General features: G+C 32.4%; 1 long non-coding RNA gene and 1 pseudogene across 2 annotated transcripts; both read left to right on the forward strand.

Annotated features, from left to right (window-relative positions):
* Positions 1-14,769: 14,769 nt before the first annotated feature.
* On the forward strand, positions 14,770-15,956 carry LOC147512044 (uncharacterized). 2 transcript variants are annotated; one of them, XR_015217127.1, is made up of 3 exons: positions 14,770-14,855; positions 15,280-15,349; positions 15,787-15,956. It is a non-coding gene; the product is annotated as an uncharacterized LOC147512044 (long non-coding RNA). The 2 variants fall into 2 exon arrangements; XR_015217126.1 differs by having other exon boundaries at positions 14,784-14,855; positions 14,989-15,349.
* Positions 15,957-17,058: 1,102 nt separating this feature from the next.
* LOC147512045 (mediator of RNA polymerase II transcription subunit 33B pseudogene) lies at positions 17,059-17,999 on the forward strand (annotated as a pseudogene).
* The last annotated feature ends 3,039 nt before the right edge of the window (positions 18,000-21,038 follow it).

Below are 21,038 nucleotides of genomic sequence, written 5' to 3' on the forward strand. Positions count from 1 at the left end.
TGGGGACAATATCGACGTGGTAGGATGGGGCAGGTCGTTACAATATATCACTAAGTTGGTTTTCATAGTGTTTGATTATAGATTAAATTGTTATGTTTTTTGTGAATATCTTTTCTGCGGATTTAAGTAGTTGACTAATAAATATTTTTTCTGTGAATGTTTGTACAGGTGAAGTTCAAATTTTTTACTAATACAATTGAATACACTACTATTCATGTGACACACTCAAAGATATCCAAAGTTTAACCCCGAATTAGAATTCTTCATGGAAAGGTGATGAAGATAGTCAAATTGGAAGGTCATGCCAAACAAAAAATCATCATGCCTTCCATATCCGGCCTACTGGCTACTGCTAGACATGATTTGTTGTTGGTGCCACAAATGTTGTGAGGTATTACCAAAGAAATCTTAATGCATGATGTTTAGGTGTGAGTAGTTCTTTTAGGGTTTAGGTTTTAGGGACGTAAACTGTTTTTAGCTCAAGCAGATAACATTTCCAAATTTAATACCAATTTCTCTAATCTAATGACACGTTGAGATACCCCATAGCACGTCGACAATCCTTTGGTAAGAAGTAGCACATAATATTCTTTTTAGGCAACCTTTTCTTACTTAGATTACTAATACATTACACTTATTATTGGATTTCTTGGACTTCTTATCGTAATATTGTACTAGGTAATGCCCGTGCCTTTGGCACGAAAGTTCTTGGGTTTTCTTGATTTGAATTACTTTAGGAACGAAAATTTGCACCAAATAAATTATGTCTTGGCACATAACCAACACTGTTTTTAAGCACCTATGAACACAAAGTGTGCATGCCCCAAAATATTATGGCATAAACTCTTGCCATTCTAACATTTTGGATCTTGTTATAGACCTACGTAGACAAAATCCAACTCAAAGGAACAATAGTTCCAGAAAAGAAGCAAGACAACCAACAAATTAAAACATATATAATCTATTAGTTTGTGCATGATATTATATGAATAAAACTATGTACACCGTTTCACTTGCAATAGATTAATATTAAACAAAAAAGAAAGAAGGGAAATGGTAGACAACAAACACTTTTTTTTCTTTTTGGGAATGAGCTAGATCAGTACGGATAGCGTGACATGCAAGGGATGTAGTCCTAGAGCATAGCATGGATGAGCTTCAAGCTAGTTCGATCTCAAATTCCTGGTACAAACACTGCCATGGAGGAGCCTCAAACTCATATTTGATATGAATAACCTCATATGGTCTGATACAACTCAAGCATTCTTCTTTATCACACCAAATCCCTGACATATATAGATTAATAGAACAAATCATTAGTAAAGATAAAAGTTGAAAGAACAAATGAAAATAATGAACATGCACATGCAACAGTTAACATTGGGAATCCTTAGAGTTAGGACATTGCTGAGAACACAATGAGGTTCTTGAGCAAAAACTATGTGAGGCTGACAATCTGAAATTGAAAAGAACAAATTAAAAAATGAAAAAAAAAATCACACAAAATCAAGACGGCTGAAAACATGAAGAGGTTATTGACCTAAAAATTATTTGATGTGGACAATTTGAACCAACAATGTGCATTTATTTAGACTGTCCAAGAAAATATTTCATAGCCCATGGTAGAACTCAAAATGCAATAGAAACACAACCAATGAAGCAATCCCAACATACTTAGAAGCATGAAAGAAACACAATTAAGCACATATTGATATACATTTTCAGGCCATAAAGCTGAAATTAAAACACAGAGAGTCCTATTGAGGTGGTACTTATAACTTTTAAGTGTTTTAGTCTTTAACAATAATTCAGCAAAATAGCTTTGCCATCTGTTAGTTAGCAACCAATATTCCTATTCCATAAGAAAAAATGACGCTAGAAAAGAAAACAAAGAAAAAATCGTAAAAACTACATCAAAAAGAAAAGAAAATGTCATACTTGAATTACTGAACTAAAAGGAGCACTGATCTAAAAAAGTGGCATGCAAAAGAATCATCAAAGCAGATGAATTAGGTAAATATTGAACGAAAGCAACCTGAATTACTACAAAAAGAAATCGTTCCTTCAAAAAATAAACTATTATTTTAAATTTTTTTTTTGCTTGGTAAGTGAGAATATATTAAAACTTGAAATAAAAACAAAAGATGTTGTATAGGGTGGCCAATATGCTGACCCCCTATTATACTACAAAGATGTCATTGGATGAAGCACTAGGCAAAACTACAGATAAGTGCCATGCGTTTGCACAAAGTCAATTTCTGTAAAAAGAAACTAATCATTTGAATTTTATGGAAGATATAAAATGATTTGAACAATAATCCGTCCACAATGGATTAGTTCCTTATGCTTGGATAGTCAAGTACCAAACTTAATTAGAAAGATACTTTTTAGTCTTAACAATTACATACCCTAGAGTATATATTACTTTAATTTAATAACTTAACATGAAAGTGCAGTTCACTATTAATGATCTACCCATCAAACATAATATAATGGCAACTTCAAAAAAGTGATTCCACCTACTTAAGCTTCTACATAGAAAGAAGAAGAGAAAAAATAGTGAGTGAAGGGGTAATAGATGTACATTCATTAGACCATGGTCGTTGCATTTCACAAATCTTTTAGAAAATCAGAAAAAAGTCCTCCCTTTCTTCCACCTCTTTTCCTAGCTCACCATGGAACCTGTTAAAAACTTTAGTCATGTAGAGAGAAAGGACCCACACTGTACAACAATTCCGTTGAATGAAACAACTTCACCAAAAATTTCAATAGAAACGCAGGAAAACAATGAAGAAATAGTAAGTAAAACTGAAGACGTAGTATGTTGACAATTGTACCCAAAATTTATTGTTTGGTATGAATAAAAGCTAAAATTAATGGTAGTAAGAGGATTTTTAAATCATTCTGTATTGTACCTCAATAAAAAAAAATCAAAATTTCGAGTTGAGTTAGTCCACTTTTATAGTGCATCTACTATCAATAGGCTTACAGAAACTTATTTGGTAAATAGTAGAAGATAATGCTAACACTACTAATTAGTAATAATACATTGACATCTATCAACAATTTGAATATATTTCATGCCATATAGTGCAAATATCTATGGATGGATATTAAGAACCTGTTGTAAGGAAAGTCTCAATTGTTTATCTAACAGTAAAGAGCATCCAAAAAAGAGAAAAAGAAATAAAAAAAGTATAATTGTAAGAATATTGTGTTTTCAAATCAACTGTATTACCAAACTTTAATATTGTGGTAAATTCCCATCTTGTGCTCAATGTGCAATTCATGTTGCAAACTCAAAATTAAAATTTGACAAAGCAATAAGAAATTATGTTACCCAAACTGGTTACCTTTGAATTGCTCTTAGTTCCCAAAATTGAAAGGAGAAGCCTACTCATCCATCAGCTATAGAGGACCAAGTACACTGACAATTGAATTTGATAAAAAATAATTAGTCAGTCATAAGTCATAACTATAGCAAAATCATTGGAATGGGAAAACACAAAAAGTCAATGAGTAAAGAGAACGAATAAGAATAATACATAATGGCTAATATTTTGTGGGGGAAAAGCCTAATTTTGTAGCCTGGGTTGGCAGTCTAAACATACAGACAAATTTTAAAACTTCATTGAATTTTTCTATCTCAAGCAACTGGTTAAGTTTGGGACGTGACATTTCAAAAACCATATGAAAAACTCATCCAAAGTTTATATTCATTATTCATCTTTGTATCACGTTCACAAACACTAAACTTTAAACCTTCAATGCTTTTGAATTATTGAAGAAAATGGTAATAGATAAAGAACTGAAAACATGAATTCAAATTTCTGATGACTTATAAAAAAGATGAACCATACCTGAACAATAAGTCGATAGAGTTGAGAAAATTATGAGATTGTGTTGAATTTTAGGACTTGATCTTCTTTCATAGCTAGATTCTTGGGGAAGATGGAAAAAAGAAAGACAAAGAGAAGGAGAGAGAGGGTCATAACGTAGAACTTAGTTAATCGTGATTATTAATTTCTAACTGTGAATTGGGAATGAAAAGAAAGTATGATAGAAACTTTACCTTGATATGCATGCGTTGGTTTTGGTCCTTTTAATTGAATTATGACGTGATGGAGATCAAATATGGAATTGAGCAGAAGCTTATGTGAGTGAGAGGAAGAAGATGAAAATTGAGGGGAAGTTAGACAGAGTTAGAGAGCGTGTTGGAGAAACCAAACAACCGGTATTAAATTTTGATTTACGTTTTTTGAGCCCACGTCTAAAATGCCCATTACTTTCCAACACAACAATTGAGGCATTATGTTCAATCTCATCCACCACTCAGCCTATCCTTGAATGGAATCCCAGCCGTGGGTTATAAAACTTCTCTCCCTTGTTATATTGATATTGTTGAGTTATTATTAGATCGCTCTACTTTTATTTATTTTATTTATTATTGTTAGTTTTTTCTCCAGATAGGTTGATTTGTTGCTTTTAAGCGGGGAGTATGGCACGGCGCTAGGCATACTGCTCACCTTAAGCTGGTGTGAAGTTGTGTACGAGCTTAGGGTAATCTTGGTTTCCTTCACTGGGAATGCTCATTTCCTTAATAACATTGTATGACAGAAAAACATCTTCTATTGTATCATTTCAAAAAACGTTGACAAACTAGGTGGGTATGTAAAAGATATTCTTTGTTTTCCATCACTTTGGCATGTATAAAATAAAAAATTGTGACATTTTATTTTGTTGCTTAGTCTCAATTTTTTTCAATAACTATGAATCAATCGCTCACTGGGAATGTTCATGTCCCTAATAGTCGCCTAATTGTTGATAATATGTTGCATATGTACTAATTTAAAGGAGTATATATGTTTGAAGTTTCTTGCTAAATGACAATTAATCAGTCCATAAAATTGCTAAAATGAATTTCCATTTCTTTTTTGTAATAAGTTTCTTTCAATTGAAAAAGAAATTTAACTAAAACATGTGACCAAGATAAGACGTAAGCAAGATATAAAATATCAAGTAAAAAAAATCAAGGACAATTCGTGCCAAAAAAGATCTAAAAGAACTTGAAGCGAGCTATATGTTTCATGTATTGTGCCTATCAAATGAAGAGTCTTTACTGAGAAAACTCATGTAGTTAAACCCTTATATATATTGACAATACAATAAATCTTTATACCTTGGTAAAACCTTAATTATGCAGTCCTTGCACAATTTTCTTTTTAAAGAATCTCTTGGATTCTAAGAGCAAACCAAACAAGGATCGGAGAAAGAAACATAAATTCAAGTCTCCCTGTCGCAATAGAATGAATCATGGAGAGAGTTTGACAAAGCGACTAATGATGTAATGGATTCTCAGTATGTTTATTTGTGTTGAGCTTTGCATCTCTAGCTAATGGAACAAATTGAGCACTATGAGTTTTACAGAGTTAACTAACCTCAAAGAAATAATTAACGGGAATCGGAAAATTGATGCAACTGCATTGAACTAACCTAATTAATAGGAATTCAGAAAGTGGATGCAAATGCATTAAACTAATCTCAACGAATTAACGAGAAATCAGAAACTGGATGCAAATGCATCGAACTAATCTCAATGAATAATTAACGGAAAATCGAAAACTGGGTGCAACTCCATCAAACTAACCTCAAAGAATAATCAACGAGAAATTAGAAACTGGGTCCAAATGTTAAGAGCTAACCTCAAGGAATAATTCACGAGTAATCAGAAATTGGATTCAAATGCATCGAACTAACCTCAAAGAATAATTAACGGAAAATTGGAAACTGGATACAAATACATCGAACTAACCTCATAGAATAATTACCGGAAAATAAAAAACTGGATGTAAATGCATTGAACTAACATCAAAGAATAATTAACGAGAAATTGGAAACTCGGTACAATTGTATTGAACTAATCTTAAAGAATAATTAATGGGGAATCGGAAACTGGATGCAAATGCATTGAACTAACTCAAAAAATAATTAGCAAAAAATAAAAAACTTGAGGAAAATGCATTAAACTAACCTTAAAGAATAATTAACAGGAAATCAGAAACTGGATGCAAATGCTTTGAACTAGCCACAAAGCATAATTATGTAGTCAGAATGTCTCAATAAGTATAGTTTTATATTAAAAATGGTGTTTATCATATCTATTTTCATATGATTGGAATTGCTTCCTATTCAAGTAGCTTTAATATGATCATTGCCTCATTGGGCATTCACACAGGATTTCAATAAAACTTAATTTTATTTTCCGACAACAAAAAGAAGTCGAATGGTTTTTTCATGGATGGGTTTTTTCTTTGTATGGAGAGTGGAGTTTTCACGTTACAAAAAATTTAAATGAGAAATCAATATAATATTTATATCTCATAGCTTTATATATATATAGTAGCAAATATTTTTCAGAATAATTTATATAACGACACCCGTTCGTAGGACGGGCTCAAAAACTAGTTTAATTTCTTATTTAGGCACCCTCGAATGAAGGTCACCTAAAACTGACTGTCACGATTAGAAAAAAAAAAAAATGAAGAAAATGTCTTGACAGAACTAGAATGTCACGATTAAGTGCTTTTTGAAATTCAGAACATTAGTAAGACAATAATAAAAGGTGTTGTCAATACACAATAATGATTGACATTAATCTTACTGTCTTTATATATATTATTCGTAAAAAAAAAAAAGATTAAATGTGAACAACTATCCATTGCTGAAAGTACAGTGTATGAAATTGCGTTCAATTCACAACTTTAAATTGAGTTTTATAAATAAAGCTAGATCTACACTATTTCAAGAATTGCATTGGTTATCACATATTGGCTTCCACAAAATAAACAACGGCAGAGAAGTTAATGTGTAGTACCGATTCAAAATAAAATGTCTACAAATTCCCACATACGCCACACATTTGAAAATACTAGTGTTCCAAGATTAATGCCACAAACAACATAATAAGCACATCAAAATACCTAGGATATATATATATATATATATATATATATATTTCCATTTACCATATTATTTATATTATAGTTTATACCACACCCCCATACAAAATGAGTTAAGGGCTAATAATTTGTGAACATGATCTACTAATCATAGATAACATCTACACAAAAATTCATCTCATTTGGAAATCTCTAACTTGGTTAAAAATCATTATCAACTTTGATTTTTTTAATGGCTCAGATTTATCGATTTAGCAATCATCTTTTGACATAGTTAAACATTATCAAATGAGTTGAAATTTTATAGAGGTGATCTTCATGGTTAGTTGAACACATCCACAAAAAAACTAGGTTATAATTCACATTATAGATGATGTTGTAGGGGATCGTATAAACTATGGTATAAAAAGTATGGTAAACGGAACCTCGTTATATATATATATATATATATATATACTAGGTATAACCCGTGCCTTCAGCACGGTTGTCTTTATGTTTCTTAGAAAAAGAAAGTTAATATATATAATTACTCAATATCATTTGTTTAATGTTCACAAAAAAAACATATATTCCTAAGACATGTCAACTTTAACATGTAATTGCAGTTTTTGACTTAATTGAATAATTTTTTTAATTATATTAATATGAGCTCTTATGGTCAACACAGTACATATTTTTATTTAGATACTTTAGTAGGATTTTTTTTTCAATAAAAAAAAATATAGTTAATTGTCAATGATGTTATTAGATTCAATTGATCTACATTTCTAGTAGCCATGCTTATTGGTATAGTTTTTTAAAACATGGAATATGTCTAGAAACTTGACAATGGTATATGTATTTTGCAAAATAGACATCTTTAATTAAATATATTGCATACAAAGACACAATATATGGTTAATGAGCTACTTAATGCTTACAATTTGCAAGCAACTTGTACAACTATGACTCCCACCAAATATCACCTACAATAAACTTCATTAAAGATGTTTCTACTCTTTGTACAGATAAAGAAAAAAACTTTGATAAAATAAAATACACAACAATACAATATTAGCGAAATATGCATTAAGTTAAACCCATGCAAGGTTCAACCACCCATAAGGTCAAGCTTTAGTGATGATCTTCAAAAAAATGCCAACTCTTACTCGTACTTCTCAATTCATTTTGGGAGGTTCATCAATTTCCACAATCCACTTGTATTCGATGGGCTATAAGGTTGGTGGTACCCTGCTGTCAAGCCAATGCAAACACCTTATACTAATTTCTTTTGGGCATTCTTGATTGAGACGTGTGTTTGATGCAACTGGGTGAATACCCATTCCAATATATGCAATAGGTAGGTGTTGCAGTCATGTGGAAAAAAATAATGTTAGACTTTAGGAGGCTAAATTTCTCATCTAGGATTATCGGGAAAAAAAGAGCAATTTAACATCACTCGACTTTAAGCTCGATCAAGTCGACTCGGCTTAATAAAAATTCTACTATTTGAATACTTACAAAAACTCATCTAGTCATCAACAATAGTGTTGTCTTTGTTCCTAGCTAGCCATCAACTTTGTCAAATCTCAAAAAGTCTGTAGTACAGTAACTGTTTTTTGTTCCTAGTTGATTCGAAAATGGTATCAATTTCAAATATCGTAATAATTCTATAATTCATAGATTTTTTTACCCGGCTTTCTTGAGAAGAGTCCTAGGGATTCTTATTATATTGTGAAAAAGAGATGCAAAAGTGTACCTTTAGTCCCAAATTAGGTATGGGGATTGTGAAAACCTATTTATGCTACCTATTGAAAATTTTGGTTCTACATGACACCACTCATGAATCCATTTAATCCAACAATGGAGGATGAGTAACGACAACAACACAAAAATGAAAACCTTTTAACAAATTAGTTAGCATATACGATAAAAAAAACACATTCATTCCATTTCAAAATCTATAACGAAAAGAAAATGACCTTTATCTTGGAAACCACTATTGTGGAAGTCACGAACATACCTGTAAAAAAAAGGAAAATAAAAAGTCTGACTTCAAATGGTGAAGATTTACTACAATGAATACACACAAATCATTTCCAAGCCAAAAACTGGTTTTATAGACATGTTGCCATTGCTTCTTATATACCTCTGGTCCATATAATATTCTACCACTAAAAAACCCTAGAAAAAATCATTAACACCTACCATGCTAGCCACTGTTTCTTCCACGAACAAATTCTAACTAAATCAGGGCAAAAAAGTATGCTTATATGATGACCCTTAAAGCAATTAAAATTGAAAACGTGCTGACGAAGAAAACAAAAGTACTTCCTACCATTTTCTTGGATACATGTTATATGAAAACAAAGTCAAAACATTTGCAATTAATTTAGGATCAGAACCCTATTCATCAATAATAGGATGGTCCTAACCTCGACAAGACACAGTATGTCAGCACTCAATGCATGAACACTTCGTGACTGTAATCCTAAACGCATACATAAACTATTATTCTTAAATATGTGGACCAGAAAGTATAAGTTTCAACAAAAGTTTAGAATGAACATCCACACAAAAAAAAATGCTAAACCACAGAAACACAAAGTACAAAATTGGTCATATTATGAATAAACAATTCATTCTTCAGCAATATATGAACCACATAAACAAACTAAACGACACACAAATGGCTCAACCCCACTAAGTTATATGTATATTAGAAAATAACATATAGAGATAAGGAACATGAGTATTTCTTTCCAATATTATCAAGTGCAAGGGAATGTCTGGCGTTCTAGGCTCCCAAAATTGTGTTTTTGTTAACAATTTGCCTGCGGAGACCCACCGGTTAAAAAATGAAACAATGGCCACTACAATTATTAGGAGATGAGATCGAGTATCCCTTGTACAACAATAATCCTCTCCTATTATCTTCCTGCTCACCCCACTTGAGCTATTATTGTTTCAATGCTACCTCCCCATGCTTTATGTTGCCCGCCTCTGCTTAGGTAGTATCGCTTGTATGTTTTCCAACCTTTTCAACTACCAACTTGCCTCTCATGAATACACAATTCAGTATGCAAACACGACCATTATATATTATGGCAACCGAAAGGGCATAGTTCTTTTAGTTCAAACCATACTATTCTGTAAACATATATAATTAAAAAAATCTGACCCATATAGAAACAACACGACAAACCATGGAAAGTATAGTCTTAAGCATACTGTAAAAGAAAAAGAAATATGAAACATAGCAAAATCTATGTAAGGATCAAACAACTGTCGGTTGCAATAATAGGATGCCCGTACTATTTCTATGGAATAGGATGCCCGTGCCATTTCTATGGAATAAAATAAAACTCGGAAGCCTATGTTTTCTTACAATGCTTCTTGTCTCGTTTTAAGGCTCACTCAACCAACTTCTTGTGTTTTGTGTTCTTTCATGGCTCTTTCCTAAATATATGAAGTCAAAGCAATAAATTAAAGAGGAACATCTAAAATTAAAGTCATCTTTCACTTTTGTTTTTTTTCCAAATCTTTCGGTAAAGTACATGCTATAGTATATAAATTTTTCATGAGTAATATACCTTGTTTAGAAAAAATCAAAGTTTAGAAAAATACTACAACAAAAAAAAAAAAAAAAAACAAAACAAAAACATATATAATCAAGCAACCGTAACTTAAAATGAGCAAGTAACACGCACCACACTTCACCCCCAAAGAAATCTGAGATCCATGAGAACTGATGAAGTGGGATAAGACGTGCTTCAACTCAAATAATGTACAGTAAGAAACGAAAGTATATAGTCCAATTCATGCCAACGAAACATTAAAAATCTAAGCTTAGTCCTTTTAGAAAGAAAAAATAAAAGAAATTGAAAATTAGTGGTTTAGTAACTATGCAAGGGATTGTAACGTGTGTTCGGAATTTATTCTCCTTGATAATGCTACTTTTCAAGATAACACTATAAACTCATTCCCAATTCATATTGTCTTCTACTTAGTCACCTACACCATCAACATTTATAACTACTCTAAAAATTAGCATGTACTAATTTTTTTAGCTAGATTAAATAATTGTTTATCAATAGTGATGTAAAATAAGTCGTCACTGTCACTATTTGAACAATGATGATAAATATATTTTGAATAGATAAATTCAAACAGGCAATATCTAATAAAATTTCATGTGATACCTCGACAAACGATAGGAACAAAATCGCAAACTACATATTCAAAATTGATATGGCAAAACAATGCAACAAAAACTCTATTTAATATCAATTTAACACCTATGTAAAGGAAGTATATGTTAGAAATTCATTATCATGGAGAATCAGTTCTTTTTATATGTGTTGCAAGGCGTCTCCGCAGAAACGTTAAACACACACAAATTGACCTTAAAGTCTAACCTGAGGCTCTAAGTAGGTCATTATGAACTAATAAGAACAAAGCAAGATTTTACTTCAATAGATGTTTTCCCTTGCCAGCAGGGGACGAGTCGGAGTTTGGGGTAGGGGGGAGAGTACACTATCTCAAAAAAAATTGGAAGGGTGAAGCCTTATAGATTATTAAGGAATTTTCACATTGATTGTAGTGTAATTTCTTGGGTTTTCTAAAAACTTTGGGGGGCAACTGCCTCCTCCCTCCTCCCGACCTTGCTTGCCAGAAAAGAGCTGACCATATGTGTTGAAGGTTCAATGTAATAAGAACATATTTTGCAAATGGAATCAGTAAGGCACTAAGCCACCAAGGTTATTTACCAATTCAGCACACACCAAAAATCATAACAACTTTCATTTGTTATGCTCAAGTAGGTTACGTACTAAAAACATATGGTATCAAACAAATAAGACAAATTAAATAAACAAAGCATATACGCTCAACCATATTAACAATCAAACTATCAAAGTGAAATAGCAAATATTTCCATTGGTAAACCATTATTTCTGCATATATATTTCCAATCACATAAGCTTACAAAAGTTACTCCCTTTAGCTTCACATAAATCATAAGCCAAGGTACAAACAATAGATTGGAAATTATTGGCACGAGGCTATGAGCAATATTAGGATCAATCGGATATCAAACTAAAAAAATTATACACTTTTAAACCTCTGGAAATTCTGAAACACTTTTGAAATTTACTCCCTCCTTTTGTTTACAGTATAAACATATGACAAAAAGAGAAAGTATCTAAAATTTTCTAAAAAATAGGCAAGCTAGGAGTGGATTTTACCTTATTAACTGCAAGTGCATAACTTCAAATGACCTGCATGCTGACAAAATAGAAAGAGAATATTTCCTTGGGAAACGAAGGTTAAGCTATTACTACGAAAATGAAAGAAATCTAAATTCAATGAAATGAGATAGACACATATCCATTGGACATTTTATGAAGATACTTTATGGCATACAATTGAACAAAATCTATACATAATTCAATCTAAAATTTATACTCATAAAACCATTGAGTTGCACTATAGAAAAAAAAATTGGGCGTTCAAAAAAATTTATACCTAGCGCGTGTTTGGGATTTATTCTCCTTGATAATGCCACTTTTCAAGCTAACACTATAAACTCATTCCCAATTCATGGGAGCCTAAATTCACAAATTAGTCAAATGTCACATTGTATCCTCTGTTGGGTGGGTTGTGTTCGAATTCTGTTGGGTAAGTTGTGTGGTTATTGTACTAAATATTTATATAACAAATAGATGCGTCATTATAATGCAATGAGCACAACAAATCCACTATGCTCAGTGATGATACAAAAAGCAAAAAATACAATACTATCAGGATGCACACTTGATCATGCATCCTCTTCTCTATCATACGTTGTTCCACAACGATTAATGAGAATCATTCTGACTTTGGGGACAAAAACAAGATCCACCAACCCAATACCAATACGAAACTCCTATTAAGTAAAAAACTATTAAATTAAAACCCCATACAATGATAAATTGTAATTCGAGACACCACCGATTTACCAAATTGAAATTATTTCAGTAGCAACATAAATATGAAATCGAAGACACGAAAATCAAAACATAGAGATTGAATATAAGAAGAAATAGGCAACATATACCTGATCTTGGAGTTTCAGAATCAATTAACCAAGAATTCGGCAAGTGCGAACTGATATTGCTATTTTTAAATCACCACCAATTCCGATTGACCAATTCAGGTTAGGGGGTCGAAAAGTGGAGAGAGTGGAGCTCTTAGACAATTAATACCCTTCCAGCTGCTAGTGAGTAATACATAAGTCAATAGTCACTCTAAAAAAACCTACCCAAATTTGAATACAACTTAAGAAATTTATGGCACGAAATTAACATGTAAAACAACTTACATTTGTACACACTCAAGAGGCGGAAGATGGAATTGCACCATGTGATTAGACAATAAATATTTACACATATAATCGCCTAATCGACTTCAATCTTTGGCACCTGCAATATTGCAATTGCAAATAATTTTAAGAGAACAAATATATAAACCAATAAGATAAATAAAAGATTGATAATTAGATGTGATGAACAAAACCAAAAAACAAAATAACTAAACAAAAAAAAACCAAAAACCAAAAACCAAAACCAAAAACCAAAAACCAAAAACCAAAAACTAAACGAAAACATAAAAAGGTAAAAGATAGAACCTGCTTGTTGATATATGCATAGAATGAAGTGCAGAGAGGTAATATAGTTGTTATAGAAGAAGCCAAAATAACAAAATTTATATGTGGGAATTGCACAAAAGAAAATGGAGTTGGTTAATATCAAATGGAGGAGTTACATCAAAATCGAATAAATTTGGACACGGAGAAAAAGGAAATTTTGATGGAAAAAGGAAAGTCGTAATAATAGGAAAGGAATAAGGAGTAACATATGGGAATTTAAACATGGAAGAGAAAGATTTATTCTTCCTTATTCCTATTTCAGTTTTATTTCTAATAAATGCATTTACACCCAAAAGTTTCTTCATTAAGTGGAGACGTTGGTTTTTATTATTATTATTATTATTATTATTATTATTATTATTTTTGTTGGAGAGGCTAGGGTAATGAAAAGTTATAAATAAATAAAGCGGAATATAATACCATGAAGGAAGGATTAAATGGACTTTAATGTAGTACTTTAGAAATTAATTGAGGGAGTGTTCAACGGAGGAGTAATATATAAATTATTGTAAGTATCATTATCATTATTGAAGAGGTTGGGTTATTTTTTTTTAAGAGGCTATGAAAAATTAAAAATAAATAAACAAATTAAATAAAATGAAATTAAAATATTATTAATAAATAATTAATTGATCTTTAATTCATTTACAAACCATTTAATTCATTTACAAACATTTAGTTCCTTCAGTAATACTTTTAAATGACATTGAAAAGGAGTTTCAAAATGCTCTAGATTGTACATCTGTCCCAATCTAACTCATATCCCCAGACGATCCCGACCACTCTTTGTCTTGCCATTGTATTTTATTATAATATATATATATATATATATATATATATATATATATATATATATATATATATATAAAGGACATTTAAAGGAAAAATTCCTATGTAGCAGTTTCCCAATATTTTGTTTTGCCATGTGGATCCATAGAAACGTATGACCAATAGGAAACAAATTAATGTTTTTGCATGCCATGTGGATCCATAGAGACGTATGACCAATAATAAACAAAGTAATGTTTTTGCATAGAGACGTGTGACCAATAGGAAACAAATTCTATTAGCAATTGAATAGATCCCAATTGTTCTCTTTTATATATTAACAATAATTTTTCTAAACACAAGCAACAAAGAAACATCGTCATGCTTATCTTCATTGAAACCATCTATGTTCTTCCTACTCATCTTCATCTTCTACGTTCTTTCTGCTGATTCATTGAAAGGTTCACTTCTTTTTCTCTTTTCCTCATTATAACTTATCTAGTCATCCATGTATCTGCAAATCGACAACATCATAGCACATGAATTATTCATTTCATAACGTTGATTAATTGGAACTAGCTATTATTTTTGCAGTCCTTTTTCAAGCTCTCTCAGGCTATCCAGATCAGCAGGGGTACGATATTATGAAAACTCAGGAGACAAAAAAAAAGAAGTTTACCCGTTTTGAGCTCGAGAAATCCAAAACAAAAACAAAAAAAACATTCATTAAATCCCTCCCCAGAGCACCATGGATCAATTTCTTTCCCCTCTCTCTCTCAATCTTTGCCCAAATCTTATAAAAACCTTCATTAAAATTCACTCCGTCTCCATTTTCAATTAGATAGTTGTTGCTTGGTTTAATACGCTGAATCTTCTTCTTTGCAGCTTCATCAGTGAAATTATATCTAACTCAACCTCAAACTTTTCTATCGTCTTTCTTCACTTGAATTAACAGGTAAGTGATGTTTACTTCCTCTTTGTTACTTGAACCAAAACTAATATAGATCAAGCGGTGGTCTTTATTGTTTTAATTTGCTCATTTATATCAAACAAACTGATTGACTGATTGAAGTTTTGGATATTCATCAAAATTTGCTTGATCGATTGGGTATGGGTATGGCTATGTCTATGTTAGTGGCAGAAAATGAGACTCGATCTATATTAGTTTTGGTTCATTACTGTTTTCTCAAGAAAACATATGTCATTATTTTTTTCACTTTCAATGCGAACACAACACCGCCATTATTGAGAGCACAATGATCTCAATGGGTTTAAGGAGTTCGTGGTCTTAATGGAGTGGATACTATGGATATTATGTGATGAATGTAGATTAGACGTCTGTGTTTAAGTAGGCATGTCACTTCTATCAATGAATGCGGTTTTTTTTTCCAGGTTGATGCTTTAGCAGTTGAGTGATTTGAGTAAAAGCAATCCAAAGATACCGCCGGTTCTAATTATCAGTAAATTTTTTTGGTTCAACTGTATAATTTCAGTTATGATCCCACCTATATGTGAACCAGATTTTCATTCATAAGATGATCCTCATTGGGAGTTCGATTTACTATACTTCTTAACCAATATCAACCCATGACTCCAAAGTTACTCCACTCCTAATAGTTAACTTATCGGATGAATTGAGAGGTGATTTTTTGTGGAGATATACATCACACGATGGAGAACACCCCACAAAAAAAAATCAGCTCAATTGAATACATTTAACATTGTCAAAAGTTGTACCAAAATTAAAAGAATATGGGCCATTGGATAATTTAATTTATAACATTATAAATGATTTTTGACGAGGTTGTATATCTTTAATTGAATTGATTTTTTTTAAAGATGATCTCTATTGTGTGGAGAACATCTCTATTCATTATATATATATATATATATATATATATATATATAGCCCCGCTCACAGACGGACATCTGTAAAACGAACTTAACAAAAAAGTGAAATTTCATGAAATATACCCAGGAAGGGTTTCAACATATTTCTCTCTTTATATCAATTAACGGGGAAAAAAAATATCATATCTCCAAACATAATGTTCTCCCCTAGTCTTCTCTTTCTCTCTCATACGGTTCGTCTTTTCTCCATTTCTACTAGCAAAAGCAATGGACTCTCTCCCCTTCCCCAAAGCAAAAGCAGCGTGACTCTCTCCCCTTCCCCAAAGCAAAAGCAGAGTGACTCTCAATTTCCAATTTGTCTATATTATGGATCTCAAATTTCTAGATCTACTAGCAAAAGCAATTTCCAATGTCTTTGTGGTTGATTATTGAATTGGTTTTGAGTATTGTTTACTTGGGTTTGCGCGTACTCAATTTGGGGTTTGTGGAATTGTGGTTTTTATTGCAACAATTCTATTTCAGTTGTGAATTTCTTTTGTCCATTTAAGCATTTCATGCCTTGTACTGATAGAGGCATGATTTTCTTAAAAGTCTCACAGTCAGTTCGACCATTTAGTCCATGTCGTTGCAAGTATTCAACATGGGCATTATGAGTAGTGATTTCGGCAAGCACCCTCTTTTGAACATCATCGGCGTTACGAGTAACATCATCGGCGTTACTCTCGACCAAATCTTGGATAACGGAACTTAATTTACCTTGGTTTCAATTTCCTCCTTCTTAAACAAATTGGTGGTGCTTTGGTGGAGTCAGACATGCAGTGCTGTATCTTGGTGATTGTTGGTAAAGCCATTAGCCTTTGCTTCAACATATTGGTGCCACTGTATATATTATCCAGTACTACAAAGCAACTCTACTCTGCCTATCCTAAGACGAGAACGTTGAAGAAAGAAAGAATAGAAAAAAGAGAAAGAAAGAATAGAAAAGTTGAAGAAGACCAAGTATGGCACAAGATATGGGCAGGTTTCACTCGCTGCAGCAATGACTAAGGTCAAGCTTGCAACTTCTCTTGGGGCTTCATTAGTCTGGCTGTCTGGTGGCTCAGGTTTGGTTCATTCTTTGATTCAAGAAATTGTTCCCTCTTGGTTTCTATCTGTGCATGGGCCAGAGCAGGATGGAGGATTTGGAGGGATGGGTGCAATGCTGGGGGGATACACACTTGCATACTTTTAGTTGTGTGTGGAACATTTGCCTGGGGTGTGGATTCGATATCATCAGGTTCAAAGTGGTGGCCTAAAGTTATTGGTGCGCACTTTGAATTCATGGCTAGTGCACTTGATGGGAAGATTTCACTCGGTTGTGATTGGGCAACTTGGCGTGCATATGTATCAGGTTTTGTGAGCTTGATGGTGGGGTGTACACAAGTGTGGATGTCAAAAGTGGATATGGATGTATTAAAGAGATTGAGCAAGGGGTTGAGGCAGTGGAATGAGGAGGAACTTGCTCTGGCTCTGCTAGGAAGAAGTGGAATTGGAGCAATGGGAGCGGCTGCTGAACTGATTATCTGTAACAAGTAATATACCTGACATATAACAATTTTGGAGTGATCTAACACTATAGTTGTACATTACTTTCAGATGTCAGTGGTTGCTGCTTGTAACTGACGAAAACACTATGCTAGTTTAGTTTTTTGTACAACCATCGAATATGTACAATTGTAAGTAATGGAAAATGGGTTTTGAATTTTTCAAGTGGATGAAACCAATTCTTTTTTTTTTTTTTTTTTTTTTTTTTTTTTTTTTTTTTTTTTTCCAGATGTAGAAGTTCCTGTTTGTACCTCAAGAAAACTTGACACCGAGTTCTCTGTAGAACCATCAAATTTGTATATAAATGGAAATGAATTTTGCATTTTTCTAAGTTTATATGGACATTTCTTTTTAGTCTTATGTTCCTTTTGTTTTATTACGTGAGAAATAACACAAGATATTCACGTTTATTAGTTGAGCTCACAGTCAAGTTAATTGTCTACATCTTCAATATTAATTCAATGCAAAAAAACTCAAAATAAAACCCTTCCAAATACTTGCATAATCATTCCAATGAATCTTCCAAAAGCAAGCTTCAAATCACGCAACATAACTTGTATTCTTCAAAATGTAGTAACCTTTGAAATGCAACCTCTAGAATCCAATTATGTGCAACTCTCTTTAATCAATCGACATTCCTATAGCAGAAACAAATGAACATTTGAAGCTATGAAAAAACAACAACCATACTTATAAATAAACAATTAAAAATGCTTATTTTACCCGAAGAAGAAGATGAATAAGAATCATCATTTGTGCTAGAGTCCAGAGTTCTGTCCTCGTTGGACAAGGAATTTTTTTCATTGCAAATAAATTAAGATAAGAAAGAATACGTGAATACTCTTAAAAAAAAAAAAATCGCTTTTTTTACCTATTCTTAAGCTGCAGACAATTCCTTTTATTGTGTGACACTCCAACCTTATTGTAACCATTACACCGTCTCCTTTTATATTTTTGTGCTTTTTTGAGTGCTTTCTCTTTATCTCCTTTAAGTATTTTTCCACATCCTTTTGGCCTTGCTTGACTCGGTTTATGATAATTAATTGCCAAATTAGAACTCTTCGCTCCATAAACTCCTACACTTGTATCACAACCAAACGCTTGACTACTTTTCTCATGTGGTGCTGCTACACCTATACCACAACCAACCAACTTACTAATTTTTTTCAAGTGCACCAGTTAAAGCATCTATAAACACTTTAGTTGCTTCTTCACTTTCGAGGGCTTTATCAACTACAAGTGTTGATATTTGAATAAATTCATTTCGCTTCATGATGTATAATTTATCATCTTGAACCTTCATTCCACCATCATCAATGATTGACCCTGACTTTGCAGTTTTACACCATCTTTTCAAAATGTATTGAATCGGCAACTTGTCAAAATCATGCATCTTATTCAAATAAGCTAAAATATGTCTACAAGGGACCCCTAAGCTCTCAAACTTTTTACAAGTGCATGAAGCAAAATCTAGATCTTTTTTATAAGAAATTTCCTGCACTCTAGACTTTTCAACCGCCATTTTTCTATGAACCTTATAAATGCAACACTTCTCATTCTCACTAACAAGTACAAATCTATAATTCAAGCTCTCCCATAACTCATCTTGAAATTTAAAGAAAAACTCATATGTATAAATGACCTTGCCTCTTTTTTGTGTGTGAGATGATATATGGATGATGTAGATAGATGATGTAGATGGATGATGGTCGTTAAACAAAATAGAATCGTATCAAAACCTAATTATCCCTCAATAAGTAAAGGATGAGTAGGGTATCGTTCCACTTTTAAGTGTATGTTTATATGAAAGACATGATTGGAAAGGGGTTTGAGGGATTAAAAACTATTATTATAGATATTGTTGATTCTAATGCTAAACTAAACTAAACTAAACTATTGAGAATTTATAAGAGAGGGAATTCAAGAGATTAGAATCCACCAATACTTTTAATTCAATGACCTCTTGCTTCATGGTTGTTCTCACAAATAGACTACAATTAGGCAATCGAGCGAGTGTCGATGCCTTCTTGGATGAAACATCATTAATAATTAACTCTACTTAAGGTTGTTCCTATGTTCATATGTTACTAGTATCTTCTTTCTTTTTATGTGAGCTTGGGCAGCTATTCAATGAATCACCATCTAAGGCAAACACAAGGAATACTTCCCTTACTCTAAAACACTACACAACTACTAGAAGAAAAGTAGAGAATAATAGTATAATATTCAATTACAATAAATAAAACCCTATTCTAGCATTATATTCAATTGCAATAAATAAAAGCATGTTACAAGTAAATATTCAATTGTAATAAATAAAATCCTAAACTAGTATGATATTCGATTGCAATAAATAAAAACCTTAATCTATGCTTCCATCCCCTGGTCTGGGCAATGGAACTAATAACTAAAAACATAAAGAACTAACCTGATTGAAGAATACCATGAACCATAAAAATCATCAAACCCTAAGTACCGGCTTTATCTTCTCCCTTGAAGGAGAAGATTAGCATTCCATAAAGAAGGAAGAACACGAAGAACGAGAAGAAGAAGAGTCGAAGAACATAAGACTAAAAAGACTAATTTATTAAGACTCAGCTAGTTAAAACCGATATTTTATTATTAATCTCTCTCTGCCTCAAGTTCTGGAGACAAGAGTATAAGTGAATTGGCAAATTACATGAGGCACTTAGGTCTTCTATTTATAGAGGTTACAATGAACTCTAGAAGCATTCCAAACTGCCATTTGTTTTCTAATACAAATAGACTTCTTTCAGAGTTCAACTTCGTCTCCAAAACTGAGAAAGAATTGGCTACAGTATCGTTTCATGTGTCTGGACTCCTGATCCATGCGTCTCAGACTCGAGCAATGCGTTTGGACTCATGATCTATGCGTCCCAGATGCGAGCATTGAGTCTGGACTCACGATCCATGAGTCTCAGACGCGGAAGTCTATTTTGTCTCTTCTGCTTTATCCTTCTATCATCTTTTGTAGGCTTTGGTCCAAGCAACGAATCCTTTGGCCTTGGGCTTCCAAATAGGCTTTAAAATAGGTCTAAGTTGCATCTTTAATAGCTTCAATTCCTTGGCCTTCTCCATGATTGTCCACGGGCTTCTCATATGATCCTTAATGCTCTGAATTGCTCTGTTTTACCCCTTTTTCTCTAATATTCTACAAAGCTCTTTCTTTCACCTATAGAATCATAAAA

This window comes from Coptis chinensis, chromosome 3 (genome assembly GCF_015680905.1).
Source record: "Coptis chinensis isolate HL-2020 chromosome 3, ASM1568090v1, whole genome shotgun sequence".
Classification (NCBI taxonomy): domain Eukaryota; kingdom Viridiplantae; phylum Streptophyta; class Magnoliopsida; order Ranunculales; family Ranunculaceae; genus Coptis; species Coptis chinensis.